General features: G+C 39.8%; 1 protein-coding gene across 2 annotated transcripts in view; it reads right to left on the bottom strand.

Moving 5' to 3' along the window:
- LOC137322894 (paraspeckle component 1-like) overlaps window positions 1-21,739 on the bottom strand; it is a 127,622-nt gene that overhangs the window by 44,223 nt on the left and 61,660 nt on the right. The window lies entirely within an intron of this gene.

Here is a 21,739-nt window from a genome sequence, read left to right as displayed (position 1 = left end):
TAATTGACAAATGAGGCTTTCGTTTCCCTTTGGTTCACTATTTTTGACACACGAGGCACCAGTTGCCAGTTTAAAGTGTCCAAGCTCCACCGTTACGTTGCAGAATAAAAGATCTCAGTTCAAGACCGGGAGAAGTGCCTCAGATCCTCACTGTCCTTACCCGGGGAGATTTCTAATCACCAGTGTCATTCTCTCTAATGTCTCCAGCCGTTTCCAAAAGCGTACCGATAGCCAAGATAAATCTTAACGCTTGTTTTGTGATTAACATTCAGTACCTTTCATTCCAATACTGAAGGCTTCTGAGTCTCTCAAAGGCTGTCACCAGCTCGGATTTTTGATGAGAACTAAAATTTAGCGGGGCTACCAAGATAGCACGTTACGCCAGACTGAGCTGGACGTTGGTTAGCAAGAAAAAAAACTAAAAGCTGTAGTGGGAACAAAAAACACTAATGTAAAACTACCAAAATAAAACGAATGCGATAAAATCAACAAACTATTTAGGAATTGGAGCAAAAGTTTTGTAAAAATTGATGCAATGAAAATGAGGAAGTCACCCAACCTCCACGACCTTTTCTCGCGTGTTTCTTTTAAAATGTCTCTGCTTAAGGTGAAAAATGTTATATTTCAGGTACCCTGCGTCAGCACCAAGCCACTCCTAGGTCACATTATAACAGCAATCTCCACGCAAGTTCCTTCCACTCTCCCCTAGTGTCTCAATCTATTCCCCAATGATTTTCTCCCATTACACAGTAAAAATAAAACTTGGGGGAAAAAAAAGGGTTTTTAAATTGGCAATAAAAGCTGACTTTGAAGAGCCTGATATACAGAACAGCATTAAATTTATGTACAAAGTCAGCAATTAACGACATATATGGACGATTTCACCAAAGATCAGCATGTCGACAAGAAATAGGAAGAAGCCCAGGACAGAAACTTGGGCGTTCCTAAAGTGATAAAGTGGGGACACAGAAACATAGAAAATAGGAGCAGGAGTAGGCCACTCATCCCTTCGAGCCTGCTCCACCATTCAATATGATCATGGCTGATCCTCTATCTCAATACCATATTCCTGCTCTCTCCCCATACCCCTTGATGCCTTTTGTATCCAGAAATAATGAAGCAGTCCAGGCCCACATGCAGCAAAAACTGGACAACATCCAGGCTTGGGCTCATAAGTGGCAAGTAACATTCGCGCCAGATAAGTGCCAGGCAATGACCATCTCCAACAAGAGAGTCCAATCACCTCCCCTTGACATTCAATGGCATTACCATCACTGAATCCCCCACCATCAACATCCTGGGGGTCACCAATGACCAGAAACTTAACTGGACCAGCCATATAAATACTGTGGCTACGAGTGCAGGTCAGATGCTGGGTATTCTGCAACGAGTGACTCACCTCCTGACTCCCCAAAGCCTTGCCACCATCTACAAGGCACAAGTCAGGAGTGTGATGGAATAATCTCCACTTGCTTGGATGAGTGCAGCTCCAACAACACTCAAGAAGCTCAACACCATCCAAGATAAAGCAGCCCGCTTGATTGGCACCCCATCCACCACCCTAAACATTCACTCCCTTCACCACCGGCGCACTGTGGCTGCAGTGTGTACCATCCACAGGATGCACTGCAGCAACTCGCCAAGGCTTCTTCGACAGCACCACCCAAACCCACGACCTCTACCACCTAGAAGGACAAGAGCAGCAGGCACATGGGAACACCACCACCTGCACGTTCCCCTCCAAGTCACACACCATCCCGACTTGGAAATATATCGCCGTTCCTTCATCGTCGCTGGGTCAAAATCCTGGAACTCCCTTCCTAACAGCACTGTGGGAGAACAGTCACCACACGGACTGCAGCGGTTCAAGAAGGCGGCTCACCACCACCTTCTCAAGGGCAATTAGGGATGGGCAATAAATGCCAGCCTCGCCCACATCCCATGAACAAATAAAAAAAAATCTATCTAGCTCCCTCTTAAATATATTCAGTGACTTGGCCTCCACAGCCGTCTGTGGTAGAGAATTCCACAGATTCACCACCCTCTGAGTGAAGAAATTTGTCCTCATCTCAGTCCTAAATGTCCTACCCTGTATCCTGAGACTGTGAGCCCTCGTTCTGGACCCCCCAGCCAGGGGAAACATCCTCCCTGCATCCAGTCTGTCTAGCCCTGTCAGGGATGGGAGGAGAAACCATATTCAATATGTTGGGATATTTACCAAAGGAAAAGCACCCATCCATTCAAGAGGATTTACCCCTACATTATCCATCAGGAATTAAATCCAGCTCTATACAAGGTTAGAATTTCTTGAGACACCTGAAACAACATTTTCCTGGTATCTGGTTATGCAAGATGTGACTAACTATAACCAAGTGCTTGTAAAACAATTTAGCAGGTAAATATTGAGTTTTCCTTAATTGCTTAATTTGTAAAACATTGTAGTTAACATTTCCAAGCAACACAATGCAAAAATAATCCTGTCACGACTTTCCTTAACATCCACAATGGTGTTACAGAAATATTGCTAACTAGTGTTGTTCCACTCGTGTTCAAAGTGATTTGATTAGAACCATGGATGATTCCACAAAAGTAACTATATATCTTTTTGATATATATTAATGACTTGAACTTGGGTACAGAGGGTATAATTTCAAAGGTTGCAGATGACACGAAAAACAGAAATGTAGTAAACAATGTGGAGGATAGTAACAGACTTCAGGTGGACATGGACAGACTGGTGAAATGGGCAGACACACGGCAGATGAAATTTAACACAGAATTGTGAAATGATACATTTTGGTGGGAAGAACAAGGAGAGGCAATATAAACTAAATTTTAAAGGGAGCACAGGAACAGAGACACCTGAGGGTGTATGTACAGAAATATTTGAAGGTGGCAGGACAAGTTGAGAAGGCTGTTAAAAAAAGCATATGGGATCCTGGGCTTTACTAATAAAGGCATAGAGTATAAAAGCAAGGAAGTTATGGTAAACCTTTTTACTCAAGCTGTGGCCTAACTAGTGTTTTATAGTGTTGAATTCTGGGCACCACACTTTAGGAAAGATGTCAAGGCCTTAGAGAAGGTGCAGAAGAGATTTACTAGAATGGTACCAGGGATGAGGGACTTCAGTTATGTGGAGAGACTGGAGAAGCTGGGGTTGTTCTTCTTAGAACAGAGAAGGTTAACAGGAGATTTGATAGAGTTAATCAAAATCATGAATTGTTTTGATAAGAGTAAATAAGGAGAAACTGTTTCCAGTGGCAGAAGGGTCAGTAACCAGAGGTCACAGATTTAAGGTGATTGGCAAAGAGCCAGAGGCGACATGAGGAAACCTTTTTTTAAAACCCACAGCGAGATGTAATGATCTGGAATGCACTGCCTGAAAGGGTGGTGGAAACAGATTCAATAGTAACTTTCAAAAGGGAACTGGATAAATACCTGAAGGGGAAAAAAATTTCAGCACTATGGAGAAAGAGCAGGGGAATGGGACTAATTGGATAGCTCTTTCAAAGAGTCAGCACAGGCATGATGAGCCGAATGGCCTCCTCCTGTGCTATACCTACTATGAGACTATGAACCACCAGTAAGCTAAGAATCTCATCGCAATGAAAACAAACACAAATCTCAAAGTCAAACAGAATACTCTAGGTGTATGTTCAAATGGCTAGGAATGTATTGCAAGACAGTAATGCAATCATGAAGTTCAGACAAACTGCAACTGTTAAACTTTAAAAAAAAATCAAACCCTCTTGGTTATGACCGGTGTCATCCTTACACTGCACCAGTGCAAAAGGTAGAGGATGGTAACAAAATAATACTGTATATTAAAAGCTTTATGTATAATATACAATTCCTGTACTTAGAGGGAGATCACATCACAATATCTCCAACATACCTGGGTATCATGCTTAAACTGGTTAGGTTTAAATTTCTCACTTATCTCAGTCCTCACAGCTCCTGAGATTGTTCCTTTTTTTTGCAGATTGAATGTATCAAAGTACTGTAAGCAAGTCCTCCTTAACTCATGTCCCCAAGCTAGGAGACAGTGTGCTCCCAACACCTTTCCACCCAAGGCCGACTCTAGTCCAACCTCTTGGTCATTGCCAAATTTCCTACATCAAAACCAGCTTTAAAATTTCTTAAAACACTATTTTTAAAAGCGCTTGTCCCTCTGACAACAGAAACTCAGCATGTGTCTCTGGAGTAGGATTCCCTTTCCAGATGCCCCAGTGCTATTGCGGGAAATCATGTTACTGCAGCCTGCACCCACCAGAGTTCAACCTGGCACCAACTGCTGACCTGTCCAAGGATCCTGCATCTACGCCAAGCACTTGATAAATATTTAAAGTTACTTTTAAATATTCCTGCTCTAAAGGAGGGAGGGTAAGGAGACACAAACTGGTAAACTATCCCAATGTTTATATCTACAATTTAGCTCTATATACGATTTGCTTATATGGTTGCATTGAATGAGTGAAACATTGCTGTTGAATGGAAAATCCTAGAAACTGTTGGGGTGATGAATTTTTTTTGTACATTAATCCATGTATTAAGGTCTCATCCAAAAAATACCACCCCCCGTGTCAGATTCATGCCTTCTCCTTTCCTTAATGCTGCCAAATGTCAGGAATCCACCAGTGAGCTAAACTCCACATTCCATCACCCCTTCAGGTTTACCCTCCACAGTGAGTCCCACCCCTATGCTGCCAGCCCTCCCCACCCCAGTCTACCAAACCTCTGGACCATTCCTTTAGTGATACCAAAGCCCAGGACTGCAAAGGCAAAAATGCATTGCTAGTTTGTACAAGGGGTCAGCCAATCTGTGACCAGATCTAAAAGTCTGACTCTAACCTGAGTGTCACTAGCAGCAGCTTTTTATTTTTGCTTTCTCATCCACTCTTTACCAGCAAATTTTCTTTTCTCCTTAAGGGTTGGTTGATGCTCGCTAGGTTACAATTCAACTGGTGATGGTTGCCCTCCAATACCTCATTCAAATCTTCATGTGCGAGTCTCAACATAGAGTGTGGGCAGGGTATTCAACATTACGCAGCATTCCAGCCGAGGCCAATCTGGTCATCACCAGATGTCCATTCATGCACTTCCAGCCGATTTTCCTTTCCCTAAACCAAAGTACTAGGCCTAACTGTAGAACCTTTACCATCGCCCCAGGTAACTCAACACAGACCAGGAATCAAACCTGGGACCTTTCTGGCCTAAGTCATTAAGTAAGCAGCTAAAATATTCTACTATCCTGATGCTGACCCGTTTATCCTTTAACCACGTCCTTGTCTCACAATACTTGTTAGGTTCAGATAAGCACTGATGTCTTATCTGCTTACATTTGCTGCAGGACTTCACAGTCTGGGGCACAAAGCAACCCTTTACCTCGAGGGAAGTTTCATGCCTCAGAGCACTGCCAGTGCTTTGTTTCCTTTACGGGATCACCCAAGCTCCTACTATCTCCTTATGTGTCTCGGTATCAAATTTTGTTTGATAATCGCTCCTGTGAAGTGCCTTGGAAAGTTTTACTACCTTAAAGGCGTTACATAAATGCAAGTTGTAGTTATTACTGGGAAGCCCACAATCACATTTTTGGGGTTTTTCACACGATGTATTTTCCTCAGGTTCAGCATCACCAGCCACTTCTGTAAGCAAACCTCATGTCCCCAATGATCCTGAGTGCATCCTTTTATGCCTCATATCTAGGTAATTTATAGCAAGACCCAGGGATCGTAACAGAAATTCCTTACTCTGTACACCAACTACTGGAATGTATCACATGCCGCCTCAATGCTATTTGAAAAGCAGTACACTTTTTACCAGAGTGAGATACAGGCTCTGAACCAATACATGGTTTTATTTATACAAGACAGTTGAATGAACAGTATAAAGCAAAAAAAAAGTGGAACATCCATTTCACTATTCTCCTTAATACAAAAAAAAAGACGTTACCCATTTCTAAATCTAGAAATGGAAGGTTACTTACTGTAGCTTCAGTCTGGCCTACTTCTGCTGCCGCATTGTCACCAAAACCTAACACACAGCACTTCAGCTGCTATCTGCAACACAGAAACACTGACCACTGGCTCTTGAATGACACGTGAAGCCCAAGATAAATCGGACACCCCTACCCAATGAGATGTATGTCATAAAGTAATACAGCCAGAGACCCTTTTCCCTTCTCAAATATCTCAGACACAGATGCCACTAACCCCAGGTTGCACCTGATTCTTTGATCCATGTGACAGTGCTTTGGAAACAGAAGTATGATCTAACCCCTTTGATGTTATGCAGAAACATAGGGCAATAGACTTACTGCATCTTTCAATCACATTAGATGATGAGACATCAATAGTGAATGGGTAGCCAATGACGTATGATAGGAAAGAGATTTGTTCTTGAATGTAATGCTCTAGTCAATTAAACAGTTAACATCTAAAAACAACCCATTCCTCTGGCCTTGAAAACGTGAACCTGTGGAGCCCTTACAGCCAACCTGTCTGGTCTGCACGATGGTTTTTCGATTGAGAAATACTTGTGATCTTGGGTGTTAGCCATTACATTGTTTCTAGAAATACAAGGTAAAAGTTCAACATGGATAAAAAGTACATTTTTGTCACACCCACCTTTAGTTTTGTTTTTAAATATAAAAAAGGAAAGCAGCCCTTAAAAAAAGTGATTACAGCCAACCACCTCAGCAGCTGCTTTCAAAATTTCATCCAGTTGGAAATCAGTATGCATTTTCATATGGAAGTGTAGAATTCAGCCAATTTCCATTTCACAATAACAAGTTTACAAAATATCTTGGTTCCACGCTAGCATCACTCCACAAGCGCCGTCCGGTATACGTGAGTATAAAATGTATACCTAAACATCTGTTGTATTATACCGTATTTTATGAACAGTCACATCAATTTAGGATTTATATTTACCTAATCTTCACATAAATGGTCATATTTTCAAACATCAGTTTTTTTCTTGTGCATTTATCTTTCATTATGTTATTGTTCATGTTTATCTTCAGTGTTACCATTCAGGTTCTAATTATTGTCATTGCAATTTTACAGATAAGACATCAGTGCTTATCTGAACCTAACAAGTACTGTGAGACAAGGACGTGGTTAAAGGATAAACGGGTCAGCATCAGGATAGTAGAATATTTTAACTGCATTAGCAGGACTGTTGTCACAATATTTACATATGTATATTTCAACACTATTAACCCGCTCCATGGAAAAAAATTTTTCTTGCTATTACTTTGACAATTGCATCAAGCTAGATGTGAGGAGGATGCAGAGGTTGCAAAAGGATATAGACATGTTAAGTGAGTGGGCGAGAAGGTGGCAGATGGAGTATAATGTGGGGAAATGTGAAATTATCCACTATGGTAGGAATAGAATAGCGGAATATTTTTTTTAAAAAAAGGTGAGACACCAAGAAATGTTGGTATTCAGAGGAATTTGGGTGTCCTTGTACATGAATCACAGAAAGTTAACATGCAGGTACAGAAAGCAATTAGGAAGGCAAATGGTATGCTAGCCTTTATTGCAAGGGGGTTGGAGTATAAGAGCAAGGTTTTGCTGCAATTATATAGGGCTCTGGTGAGACTGCACCTGGAGTACTTTGTACAGTTTTGGTCTCTTTAACAAGGAAGAATATACTTGCCTTAGAGGGGGTGCAAGGAAGGTTCACTAGATTCCTGGGATGAGAGGGTTGTCCTAAGAGGAGAGATTGAGTAGAATGGGCCTATATTCTCCGGAGTTTAGAAGAATAAGAGGTGATCTCATTGAAACGTATAAAATTCTTAGAGAGCTTGACAGGGTAGATGCTGAGATGCTGGAGAATCTAGAACCAGGGATCATAGTCTCAAGATAAGTGGTCAGCCATTTAAGACTGGAGATGAAGAAAAATTTCTTCACTCAGAGGGTCGTTAATTTTTGGAATTCTCTACCCCAGAGGGTTCTGGATGCTCAGTCGTTGAGTATATTCAAGACTGAGATCGATAGATTATTGGACACTAGGGGAAATCTAGGGATATGAAATAGGGCAGGAAAATGGAGTTGAGGTAGAAGATCAGACATGATCTTACTGAATGGCAAAGTTGGCTCAAGGGGCCGTATGGCCTACTCCTGCTCCTATTCCTTATCAAGATTCTTATCAAGATTTAAACTACTACCATGCACAAGATAAACTGGGGAGAGTATAAGAAGATGCTGCTCCATCTGAACTTTAAAAACTCACACCACTGTCATATTGCTTAACTTTTGTACATCCGAGTCTTCAATTTTTTGGAAGGGAAATCACACTTATCCAACTGAAATATGGTTTCAAATGCAGCTTACTATTTGCACTTAGCATTTTGAGGGGGCCTGGCTCCTTGTTAGCAGATTCCATTGTACACCTGGGACTTTTGCACTCATTGTCAGTGGGATTTCAATGCTAGGGATTATTTTAATTGACTGAGTCACCCAAACATTCTCAGGACAAGCAAAGCACAGCTAGTTGCAGAATGAAGTATTCTTTGCTCTATCCAAATAGTACTACATAACCCATCAGAACAACGTACCCTACAGCAATACTGCAAAGATTTTATTTTACAGCAGTCGTTGCTAAAGGTTTCAGTGAGATTGACAATTTGTTGATAGTCTTCTGCTTGGGCCTGTGCACACCAGGTGCAGAGATGAGCCTGCCCAAATACACTGACATTTTTTTAAATATTGACCACCCCAAAACTTTAAATGTTCAATAACTACATAACTGAGATGCAGCACGAAATTCCAGTTAACAGCTTTTAGATAGCTCTCCAACGGAGCTGGTAAATTCATAACTCTGTATGGAACAAAGCAATACAAACAACAATTTCTGGCACCAACCATTCTTGAAACAGACGCATCATTTATTTTAGAAGGCAGTTAGATGGCTGCTTGCGAAGGAAGAAAATTAAGAGATTATGGGGAGTGAGAATGGGATTAAGCTAGATGGCTCATGTTGGAAAAAAAAACCAGAACAGTCTTCACAGACCAAATGGCTTGTTCCTATGCTATAACATTCTATCAATTTTACTGTGATTCTATAATGGTTTCCAAAACTCTTATTAAATAGAGACAACACAGGAAGCACTACTTATATGAAACATCATCTTTCCTTTATACGTCAGCTTGGCTCAGTTGGTAGCACTGTCACCTGTGGGTTGTCCTGAGGATGTGAGTAAGTGATAATGCAAGTTGTGGTGTTCTAAAGCAAACACATACCATATCCAAACCATAGCATTTAATAGTCAAAGTAACATGAGTAAATTCTAACCGTCAACTATAAATGAACACAACCTAAATGCTCCAAAATGAAAAATTAAAATTGCTTAGGTGTATTACAAGGCTCCATCATAAATTGAGTTCAGATGATACAATAAACCATTCTCTCTTTTTGCCACTTATTCCACAACCAAGGGCAGGTGCTAGAGTGAGCCAATCACATCTGTCCTTGTACTACAAGGGGTTATGCAAACAAAAGAGATAAGAATACAAACAGTATCCGAATGGATTGAGAGCAGATGTAGCACTACTTCACAACCAATCCCATACTAGAGACGTGAAAACAAATCTCAGGATTGTGCCACAAAATGTGTGGTGTGCATTCTGCTGTTCTATATAGATGGGAGAGGTTGGCATGAGAGTGGGGAGCAAAATGAGAGCCAAAGTGAAGATTTATCTACTACCAGCCTTATCACCAACATAACTGCATGATAAAACAAAGGGTGACAATAAACAGAAGCATCAAACCTATGCCAACTCTCTGCATTTTCTAATGAGGAAATTTGCTCAACTAAAATCAGCAAACGTTTTGAAGTAGGATTTGCACCCGAAGCATCAAGTTGTCCGGTCTCTCCGCAATACTGCCTGACCTGCTGAGCATTTACAGCATTTTCTGTTTTAGTTTGATTTCCAGCATTTGTAGTATTTTGCTCTTTGTTTAAAACTAACAAATCAGACAAAAAGCTACTTGAGAAAATTTATCTATGGGATTGTGAATTTGGAAATGTTACGGTCACAAATGTTATGGTCCAACCATAAAACAGTATTACTATCTTAAAAGGTTCCTGCCTAGGAATAACTGATATCAAAATGCCGAGGGTTGTTCCACAGTATCAAAATGTAAAAATGCAATAGCTTGTTCTGTTTGTAGTTTCCATTCTTCAACATTATAGGTTCCATCAACCGACTTGTGTAAGCTCTGGCTACAATAACAGAATGTGAACTCTCCCTGCCTTAGAAAATGAGGAGCAGAAGGTGTAAGGAAATGACAGCTTGACTGTACAGGAGCAAAATGTTGTATATACACATGTAAATGCTCCATTTTCTATTCTCAATGCTAATGATGGTATAAGGGAGAAAGGTGAACAGAAATAAAAACCCCAAATGAAAGCTTATCCAATTATCATTTGTATGATTTGATGCAGAGTGAGAACTTGAGACTGCCTCTAATCTAGGCAGCTTTCATATTGTACATACAATTTAGGATTAATTTCAACCATTTAGAATTTTAAAATAGTTGACTTTTGTTCCCCTTTAAAACTGTACAATGCTTTTGTAGATGAATTATTTACCATTCATTGTAAAAAGACAGAATGAACAGGAGGCACTGGTCTTATAGAATACCAGTAAAAAAAAATTCGACTTACATTCATCACCCAGATGCAGATTTTGATTGAAAAGTTATATTTCAATAGTTGGACAGGAGCCCAGATATTATAACCCTATTTCTACAGGAAATAAAATGATCTTGAAGATTCTTACTCACTGTAATATACTATTTCTGTCGTTCTTAGTCCTGTAAAATACCGGCTGTGTAAAGTACAGCAGAACTGTGACAGGCAGTACCAAAATGCAAATTTTACTAGTGACATTTTTCAGGTTACACTTCAGGTTTTCATAACATTACAAATAGAGCTTTTGCTTTGATCAGTAGCCATTGAGTATATAAAAATTGATGGATTATAAATCCAAAAATGCTCATTTTGTACATCATAACCATTAAAGGAAAAAATAATTTAATGCTGTACACTTGCGTCTATCCACCAAGATCATTTGGACCACAAACATTTAGTAGCTGACTCATTGCACACAAGTAACCGTATGAACATTTTAGTGCACACAATCTTGTCATCTGTTTTCATCTATTCTCATTCAGTGCACCTAAATAAGGTTGCTTTTAAACTAGGATAAAATACCTTTTCAGAAAATGTAATGGCTAAGATATAAGCAATGCTATTAAACGTGTTAAAACGCAACACTCTGGGAGCTGTAATTTATAAAGTCATTGCATTGGAGGTTCTTGAAAATTCATGCTTTCATTACATAGTGGTAGTATCGCATTTAAGTTGAACCTTACACTGAAACATGATTTTCAAAAGATTTAAGTATCAGGTTAACTCATTCACAGAAACATTGTCCCCGACCTTAATGGCAATCACTTAAGTATATTTTTCATCTCATAACAATGTGTCTTTAACATACTATACATAGCTTGAAGTTATCTAACATGAAATGACTGAATGGAGAAATAACCAACAGAACTGGGTTTTATGATTTCATATCGATAAGTTTATGAATTAATTAAAATCTTTAGTACAGGAGTTGGTATTATAGTGAATTAAAACACTGCATCTCTGGGACCTGGCTTTCAATCGAGCCCATACTGATGGGATGAAAATAATATACAAGCAGAAATTTACAGCACAAAAAGGTCATTTGGCCCATTGTGTCTGTGCTGGCCCTTAGCGAGGCCAATTCAAAACTAATCCCACTGTCCTGCTCTCTCCCCATAGCCCTGTATCTTTCTCTGCTTCAAACATTTATCAATTTTTCTCTTAAAAGCAATAGTTTCTGCCTCAACCACTACCTCTGGAAAAGCATTCCATCCTCCAACAGCCCTCTAAAGAAATTTATCCTCTCTCCTCACTGATGACCCCTTGTCATCAATACCTCTATCAGAGGAAACAATCTTCCCCTGTTCACCATCAAAATCTGTCATAATTTTAAAAATCTCTATTAAATCTCCTCTTAACCTTCTCTGCTCCAGTGGAAATGGTCCCCAGGACCTCAAGTCTCTCTTCATAACAATGGTTTCCCATTCTTGACATCATCCTGGTGAATCCAAGCAATATGCCCTCTACGGCTTTAACATTTTTTCTATAATGGAGTGCCAAAACTACATACAAAAAAGGACAGGTAAAGAAAGACCAGTTGGTCCATCAAGTGTGTCCTCTGCTGGAATGGTGTAACTTCTGCACATTTTCATCCTCCCTCTCCCAACCCCCCACCCATACAAATCTCTGGGGAGAGGCAAAAATAAGACTATAAATCTTAGGCCAAACCATCGGCAGTTTAGGTAAAAACTCTGTCCTTTCCTCCCAAAATGTCCTGCCGTACACTTATCCACATAAATACACTTCTAACTGCATTTGCTGACCATCTGCCCATTCTGCTTACCTGTCTTCCTGAAATCTTTTACAGTCCTCCTTGTTGTTTGCTAAACCTTCTGCTTTTGTATCAGCAAATTTCGAGATTGCTGTCCCTATATAAACCCAGCACTGATCCCTGGGGTACACCACTTCCAACTCTTTTTCCAGTCTGAGCAACACCCATTTACCCGTTGTTCTTTTGCCAGTCAACGAACTTTCTATCCACGCTGCTACATTTCATCTTATACCATACACCATTTTTTGCAACACGTCCCGTGTGATATACCCCATCGACCATGCAACTCATTTCCTATTGAGCATCAACAGCACAATACTGTCCCTAATTTGACTATATCATTCCATGTGGGAAATAGAAAAATGTTACTCCAGTGCTACAAGGGAGATCTCTTATGAAGTTGGGATTTAAACCCATTATTTAATAGAGTAAAGGGAGCATCTAACTTTATGCATTACTAGGGAGTGCTCAATGCACAATGGCTGTCCAAAATGGGAGGTTTTCAGAAGTGATAATCACCTTGATAAGTACAAAACACTCAAAAGCAATATATAAGGAAACCTTAATGCTAGAATATTTGGAAGTAAATTCTGCATAAACAGCATGGATTGGATTGATGGTTTTGGAAATCAAACAAGATTGCTCAATTGAGCAGAAACTAAAAGGAAGCACAAAGCAAGGTCACTGTAAAAGAATAAAAACTCATTAGCACTAAGCTTTATTTAGCAAAAAACTTTTAATATTACTGCTTGGGTAGAAACCCCAGAATCAGAGGTTGAAACATTTATTTCCATTTTTACAAAGCAGCATGCAGAACATTTGTTTGAAAAGCTTCAATTAAATATATTTTGAGTAAATCTGTTAATGTTTACAAACAGCTGAATGAACAGACCAAGCATGTCAGTGTTTAGTAGGATTACAGAACTAGATTACATTAAAACTTATACTAGAGCTTGTGGCCAATATAACCAAACCACACATTTCTTGTGGTACCAGAGATGCAAACTGTATTTGCATTATTTTCTCCAGCAAATCAGATTACTCAATTCCAAGAATACAAAATTTAAAACGTCTTGTGCAATTCCAGTGTCATCACTTGGATTCCAGTAAAGCATAATGGTGGTTGTTTGAAACTTTCATACTATGTCCACTTGAACTGTGAGAAACAACCAGTAGTACAGTTTTTGTCCTTTCAAACTGGAGTTGTTCCTGAAAAGAACCTTTTGAGCTATACAACACCAGGGTGAAATGCTTGTCGTTACAGATCTGTCACTGGTGGTGGGAGCAATTTGAGGTGATAAATTAAGAAGCAACACACTAGAAGCATACTGACATACTAAAATAAAATGACTCGTTTGATTTTTTGTATTTCACATTGGGCTTATTTAGCATATTGGTCTCAATGACAACATTCCAAGACCATACAACATGGAAAGGACAGGCTTGATCAGATTTTAGAACACAAAGCTGCTAATTGAAGTGTAAATATTTATATTTCATACTACTTTTAACAAAATAACTTTATTCCTGCCTTCTTTAAACAATTGTGGTGTGCTTGTTGGGCATTTCGTATAATGTACCTTCTCATGTCATCTCCACAGATTGCTAGGGAAGGTATACATAATTTGATCATTCAGACCGGTTTATAATGAAAATGTAAGTGCAAATGTTTTCATGTACCCATGAAACGAATATAATATGGAGATAAAATTAATGAGGACATTCAACAAAATGCCACAAAACAGTGTACTGCACACCAACTAATACCATAAAATGCTAAGATGCACAACATATTAAATTATCTTTGAATTATGTTGGTTGAAAAAGTTTCACAAAGAGAAGTAAAAGGAGAGTTACCGCAATTTGTTTTCGAAGATATCTGTACTTTAATTCAATATGCCAAGCAAAATACCTCATTAGTCAATTAGGTTAACACAAGTGAAAACTGTGAGTGGAATAATATCCATGTTTAAAACAGAAGTAAAAGCATCTGCCAACATGTCAGGGTTTAAAAGCAGTTTGGAGATTTAAGAAAGTTGAGATTTAAAATTACATTAACTTAGCTAACTATACTTTAGTATTGTAATATATCAGCTACAAAATTTTGCAGCAATCAACAGAATTTCAGTAATCATTACTTCTGTAGGGCGAACGTCACAATGACAGAGATCATCAAAACTGACCCAAAAATTAGACAAAGCAAAATTAAAACAAGCTAAAAAAAGTCATGGAATGATTCCAAAGCAATCCCAGTATTAAGAATGGATATAATCCAATTAAGGTTTACTCACAAGTTTAGAAAAATCAACTAAATCTTTTGATTAGAATAAAAGTTTTCTAAAAACCTTCCTCCAGACATGAAAAACTGTCGTACATTTTTCAGCATCCATCTGATTTCTTTGAACCACATGACAAAACTCTTGACTTTTACATTCCTGCAAACCCCTCCCCCCACCCCCCCTACCAATTCAAACTACTGCAAATGTGTTTAAAAAGCTAACAGCTTCAGCATGGGATGGCATTCATTGCTATTTGAATATGGTACTTGTGTGTTGTTACATTATGCAAACCTAAGGTACAGGCTGCACCAGTAAACTCTAAATGTAGACCAGATAAGTCTGAGGTGGTACATTTTGGTTTTAAAAGTAAATTATACTTTGAATTGGTGGGTGGAGGGGGGGGGGTGGTCTGGGGGAAGGAAAGGATTTGGGTATCCTTGTACACGAATCACAGAAAGTTAACATGCAGGTACAGAAAGCAATTAGGAAGGCAAATAGTATGTTAGCCTTTGTTGCAAGGGGGTTGGAGTATAAGAGTAAGGAAGTCTTGCTGCAATTATAGGTGAGACCTACACCTGGAGTACTGTGTACACTTTTGGTCTCCTTACCCAAGGAAGGATATATCTGTCTTAGAGGGGGTGCAATGAAAGTTCACTAGATTAATTCCTGGGATGAGAAGGTTGTCCTATGAGGAGAGATTGAGTAGAATGGGCCCATATTCTCTGGAATTTAGAAGAATGAGAAGTGATCTCATTGAAACATATACAATTCTTTGAGGGCTTGACAGGGTAGATGCTGAGAGGCGGTTTCCCCGGTTGAAGGGCCTAGAACTAGAGTTCATAGTTTCAGGATAAAGGGACATAGTCTCATTTAGGACCACGATGAGGAAAAATTTCTTCACTTAGAGTGTTGTGAATCTCTCGAATTCTCTATCCCAGGGGGCTGTGGATGCTCAGTCTTTGAATATATTCAAGACAGATCGCTAGATTTTTGGACACTAAGGGAATCAAGGGATATGAGGATAGGACAGGAAAGTGGAGTTGAGGTAGAAGATCAGCCATGATCTTATTGAACGGCGGAGAAGGCTCGAGGTGCCGTATGGCCTACTTCTGTTCCTATTTCCTATGTTCTTATGTAGAAGAGCAGAGGGATATTGGGATTCAGGTTCACAAGACATTAACCATAAAAAAGCTAACGGTTATTTGGCAACATGTGTTGAACATAAAAATTGAGATGGAATGGTGAATCTATACGTGATCTTAAAAACCACAGCTTGAGTAATGTATGCAGTTTTGCAATCTACACTATAGGAAGGATGCTAAGGCAATAGAGTGCACAACAGAGATTCACTCAGCTGATGCCTGGTATGAGGAAATACATAAATCACTAGCTTCAGGATTGGGGGAAAAGATATTTGTTGCCCATTGTAACAAGTTGGAGCTTCTGTTGATTTCTTTTATTGCATTATAAAAAGAAAGAGTGGCATACTAAAACAAAAAAAATTTCAAGGAAAAGTGACAAAAATAAATCAAAGGACTGAGTGACCAGTAAGGGTTCGCGAACTGTCCCTTCAACTTCAGCGACCCAGGTTTGAATCCAGCTCAAACTGATAGAGAACAACTCCATCCTGTGCTAAATTGAAAATAAATTTTAAATCCAGATTCCAGTGAACATATGTCTGCTTTAAATTTGGCATTAATTGGCAAACTCATTTAGGCCACGCAGATAGTAAGAGAAATGAAAATGCAACAGAGGGTGTTCTTCTGTGGTTTGAGCAAATGCACATAGTTGGGGTTTTACTCTGCAGCTGGGTGTGGCATACCTTACCTGGTGTGCCTTGATGCTGACAATAGGTGGCAGAAGTGGGAATGTCCCAGTCTGCCCCAACCCCACCCCCTCAAAGATGACATGCTATAACTTGTTCTGCAATTGGATTTCATTTGCTCAACTTTGAGGAGCGAGTTGGCTAGTCCTCAGCTGAAGTGGCATCGAGTCAAGACACAACAAAGACACACACTTGGAGGAAGCACTGAGGGTAGTAAGAGCACGGAATGTACTCTGGATGGAGAACTTCAACGTCCATCACCAAGAATTCCTCAGTAGTACTACCACTGACCGAGTTGGCCAAGTCCTTAAGGAAATAGCTACCAGACTGGGCTTGTGGCAGATAGAGAGAACCAACACAAGCAAGTAACCTATTTGACCTTGTCTTTACCAATCTACCTGTAGCAAATGTGTCTGTCCATGAAAGCGTTAGTAGGTGTGACCATCGCAGAGTCTTTGTGAAGACCAAATCCCGTGTTCGCACTGAGAACATCCTCTGTTATATCGAGTGGCACTACCATCTTGCTAAGTGGGGTTGATTAAGAACAGGACTAACTCCTCAAAACTGGGCATCCATGAGGCGCTGTGGGCCATCAACGGCAGAATTGTATACTACCACAATCTGTAACCTGACGGCCCATACATTTCTCACTCCTCCTCACTTATCACTATCAAGCCAGATGATCAACCCTGGTTCAATGAGGAGTGTAGAATAGCATGTCGGGAGCAGCACCAAGTATAGCTGAAAATGAGGTGCCTATCTGAACACAGGACTACATGCGTGCTAAACAGCAAAAGCAGCATGCTACAGACAGAGCTAAGCAATCCCACAACCAATGGATAAGATCAAACCTCTGCAACCTGCCAATTCCAGTCGTGAATGGTGGTGGTCAATTAAGCAACTAACGAAGAGGAAGAAACTCCATGAACATCCCGATTCTCAACAATGGTGGAGCCCTGCATGCGAGTGCAAAAGGCAAGGCTTAAGCGTTTACAACCATCTTCAGCCAGATATAAATAGAGTGAATGATCTGTAACGTGTATGATCCTTCTCGGTCTCCTCCTAAGGGCCCCACAATCACAGATGTCAGACTTCAACCACTGTGATTCACGCCATGTGATATCAAGAAACGACTGAGTGCACTAGACACAGCAAATACTACCAGCCCAGACAACAACCCGGCTGTAGTGCTGAACATCTGTGCTGCTTAACTAGCCGCACCCCCTAGCTAAGCTGTTTCAGTGCAGCTACAACACTGGCATCTACCTGACAACGTGGAAACATTGTCAAGTATGTTCTGTCCATGACAATCCTACCTTGCAAATTATCGCCTTATTCCCAGTCATCAGCAAAGTGATGAAAGGTGTCATCAACAATGCTATCAAGTAGCACTTACTCACCAATAACCTGCTAACCTAGTCAGGTTGGTTTCCACCAGGACCACAGTTCCACACTTCTGCACCTCATTACAGCCTTGGTCCAAACATGAACACAAGAACTGAATTCCAGAAGTGAGGTGAGAGCGACTATTGATATCAAGGCAGCATTCGACAGAGTGTGGCACCAAGGAGCCCTAGTAAAACTGAAGTCAATGGGGATCAGCGGGAAAACTCCCCTAGCACAAAAGGAAGATGGTTGTGGTCGTTGGAGGCCAATCATCTCGGCCTGAGGACATCACTGCAGGAGTTCCTCAAAGGCAGTATCCCATGCCCAACTATCTTCAACTACTTTATCAATGACCTTCCCTCCATCATAAGGTCAGAAGTGGGGCTGTTTGCTGATTACTCCATTAGCAATGGATAAGGATAATTATTCCTCATATAATGAAGCAATCATGCCCACATGTAGCAAGGCATGGACAACCACCAGGCTTGGACTGATGAGTGGCAAGTAACATTCGCGCCACGCAATTATCATCTCCAAGACAGTGCCTAACCACTTCCCCTTAGCAATTGTAATGCCATTAATTGTCAAGTCCCCATCAACATCCTGGGGGTCAACATTGACCAGAAACTCAACTGGACTAACCGCTTAAATGCCGTGGTGACTAGAGCAGGTCAGAGGCTGGGTATTCTGCGGAGTGTCTTACTTCCTGACTCTCCAAAACCTCTCCACCACGTACAAGACACAAATCAGGAGTGTGATGGTATACTCTCCACTTTCCTGGATGGGCACAGCTGCAACAACACTCAAGAGGCAGATCACTCAGCACAAAACAATCCACTTGATCCCTATTTTATTCACTAGCCTAAACAACCACCACCGTGGCTGCAGCGTGTACTATTTATAGGATGCACTGAAGCAACTTGCCACAGCTTCTTCAGCAACATCTCCCAAACCTATGATCTTCACCACCTCGAAGGACAAGGGCAACAAATGCACAGAAATGCTATGATCTTCAAGTTGCACACCATCCTGACTTGGATGTACATTTCTATTCCTTCATTGTCATTGGGTCAAAATCCTGGAACTCAATTATATCTAAAAATATCTATATAGTTTTCATAATTCAGAGTGAATACAGCTAGTTAGAGTTTCTTTTTGCTCAAAGCAAAATCAACATTGCACATATTTTTTTAAAAATAGATTCTTCAAGCTTTAGTCCGTTCTGAAGCAGTGTTTTCATTAACTTGTCAATACACTGTATGCGCAATAGGCACGATGTTCAGTTACTTATAGGGCTTCTAACAATGGCCCCAAAGAGCTGCTTGGGAGGTGGTGGGGGAGGGAGGTGGAAGAAAAGTGGGAGGTCTGTGTTTGGCTATTCAGAGTAACATTCCAATAGGAATTAATGATAGCATGGAGTCTGATGGATAAGGTTTTGAAGATAGACATGAAGACAACTTGTGCATATGGGGTCAAAATAGGTTAAATTGACTGATTCTCCATAATAGACATGTAATTCACCAGCTTTCCAGGAAGAGCAAATTGTACAGAAGATAGTTTCAACATATTATGGTGCAATAATCAGTTACATGATCAACAATAAGGTCACTTTAAAAACTAGAAGCATAATCAATCCCTAATGCTAAGTTTCATCCACCAAACAGTTTCCGTGCTCATTTGATCATGTTCAAGTTTTTTTTAGTAGGTTGATTTTTTTTTCTACAGCCCAGTTCTTGCTCCCTGACTCGATATACAGCTACCCAAAAAGGACCCTGGGATTTGGTGCAATAAACATCAAAGCTTTGTAATTCAAATATTGAGATTAGTTATTCCTAAAATGAATTTGTATAGCTGCATGTAAAGTAATAGTGGGAGTCTAAAAATTTAACCTAGAATACTAATGATTATATAATCTAAATCCAGAAAATTTTTAAAATGAGGAAGTTGAAACCACATGACTAACTTTAAAACTGTAAGATCCAACAGGACATATTTGTTGCATTATTAGCAAGAAAAAATAGATTATTGGTTACATTTTTAATTGCCAAGTCAAACGTCATGTCTTCTACTCAAAAGGTTTAGGCAAACCATACTCAAAGGCAACCAAGACTTCTGCTTAGATAATTTTATTCAAATCATACTTAGCACCTACAACTGCTACTTTAACTTGGATAAATGTATTTTTTGTATCTGCACTTATAATTTTAAATACCCCAGTCCCCAAATGGCTCAGTGAGCCATCAAGTGAGCTCCTGATCCATACAAAGCAGGAGGTCTCAAATTCAAATCCCAGTCTCTGCTGAGTTAAGTGATCTCAGTTATAGCGGTATTTGCACTGAAACTGGATTAGAGAAGGAGGAAAAATGGTGAGGATTTCAGGTGCTGATTTTTGTGTCTTTGAACAATTCCTGAGAATAGGGTTGAGCTTGGCTGTGATACCCTATGTTGTAGAATAGCCTTCCACTGCTCACTCTGAAGGCTTACATATGACGAATGGTCACTCGGATGAGATAGCAGCAGGCAGCTGTTTCCACAGGTGCCAGCCAACACCTTCAGCAGAGATGAAAATCAGAGAAAAGTATAATAACAGAGGGTGGGAGAGGAAAGAAACAAGGGCATGAAAAGATCAGAGTACAATGTTATTCTAAGACTCGCCATAGAATCATTTATCCTATTGAATCAAAGGTCCACGTGGCATTAGAATGAACACACATCAAGCTTGGCTGTGAAGAGAGCTCTAATAATTAATAAGGTCAATCTCTTCCACATAAATCAGCAGTAAACTTTGAATTGCATCAAAAACATACATTGGACTACAGCCCACAGGGAGCTCAGAACATCCTCTCTCCCATTTCAGCAATTAGTAATAAATTTATAGTTACTGATCTTTTGACTCAACACACTCTCATATCAAAATAATTATGAAGTTACACTGGCATATGGGAAAAGATACCATATTCCCCAAGTTAACATTGCTGGGCAGCATGAGGCATCAGCACTCCATCACACTGCCATGGTTTAACCGTAATTCTCTCAATCGAGTTAACAGTTTGCTGTGCCTTTAAAGGGAAGAAAAACCAATGTCACTATGGAGCACAACCCAGAAGTTATACAGCAGCAGATATGTAAAAGTAGGTTGCATGCTCACGCTGCAACCGTTTGTTAAAACAGTACATCATATAACTAATAAATAAAATACAGCTACATTAGGCAGCCATGTTATCAGAGCTGTATGATCAATTTCCCAAAGTAACTGCCGGTATGTTTGGGAGTTCAATTCATTTACAAGATCAATCGGCCGTGGCTCCTAAATTTTAGGTGTTATTTTAAGCAAGGTGATGAGATATTTACTACAAATCCAACTTGAACACAATTTGTAAAGTGGTAACATGGTACACAATCAGAGGCAGCTTCACTCTCTTGGGATATTTGTTTTGTACATATTTTGGAATTCTAAGTTGTGAGATACATAATAATACTGTTGTATTTGATTCATTTACATTTGCTGCTTTAACTTGTTTTTGTATGATGAAAAATTAAAAACCAAACTGTGCACGTAACATACAGATTTTCAGTGTACTCTTTGAATGTTGACTTGTTTTTTGAATCCAGATTAATTAAGCATCATCGTATTTCATTTTTTCCCCCAAATTTAATTGAAAACATTGTTAAAGTTTGCAACGGTTCCACCATGCAAGTCTGATAGTAAAACACTCAAATCAGCAATAAAATTTATTCTAGTCAATGACCTTTGCAAAAAAATTAACAAAACG

The sequence above is a fragment of the Heptranchias perlo genome, chromosome 6, assembly GCF_035084215.1.
Source record: "Heptranchias perlo isolate sHepPer1 chromosome 6, sHepPer1.hap1, whole genome shotgun sequence".
In the NCBI taxonomy this organism is placed as follows: Eukaryota; Metazoa; Chordata; class Chondrichthyes; order Hexanchiformes; family Hexanchidae; genus Heptranchias; species Heptranchias perlo.
Note: the sequence above shows the minus strand (reverse complement) of the source record. Positions and strands in the feature narration are given on the sequence as shown.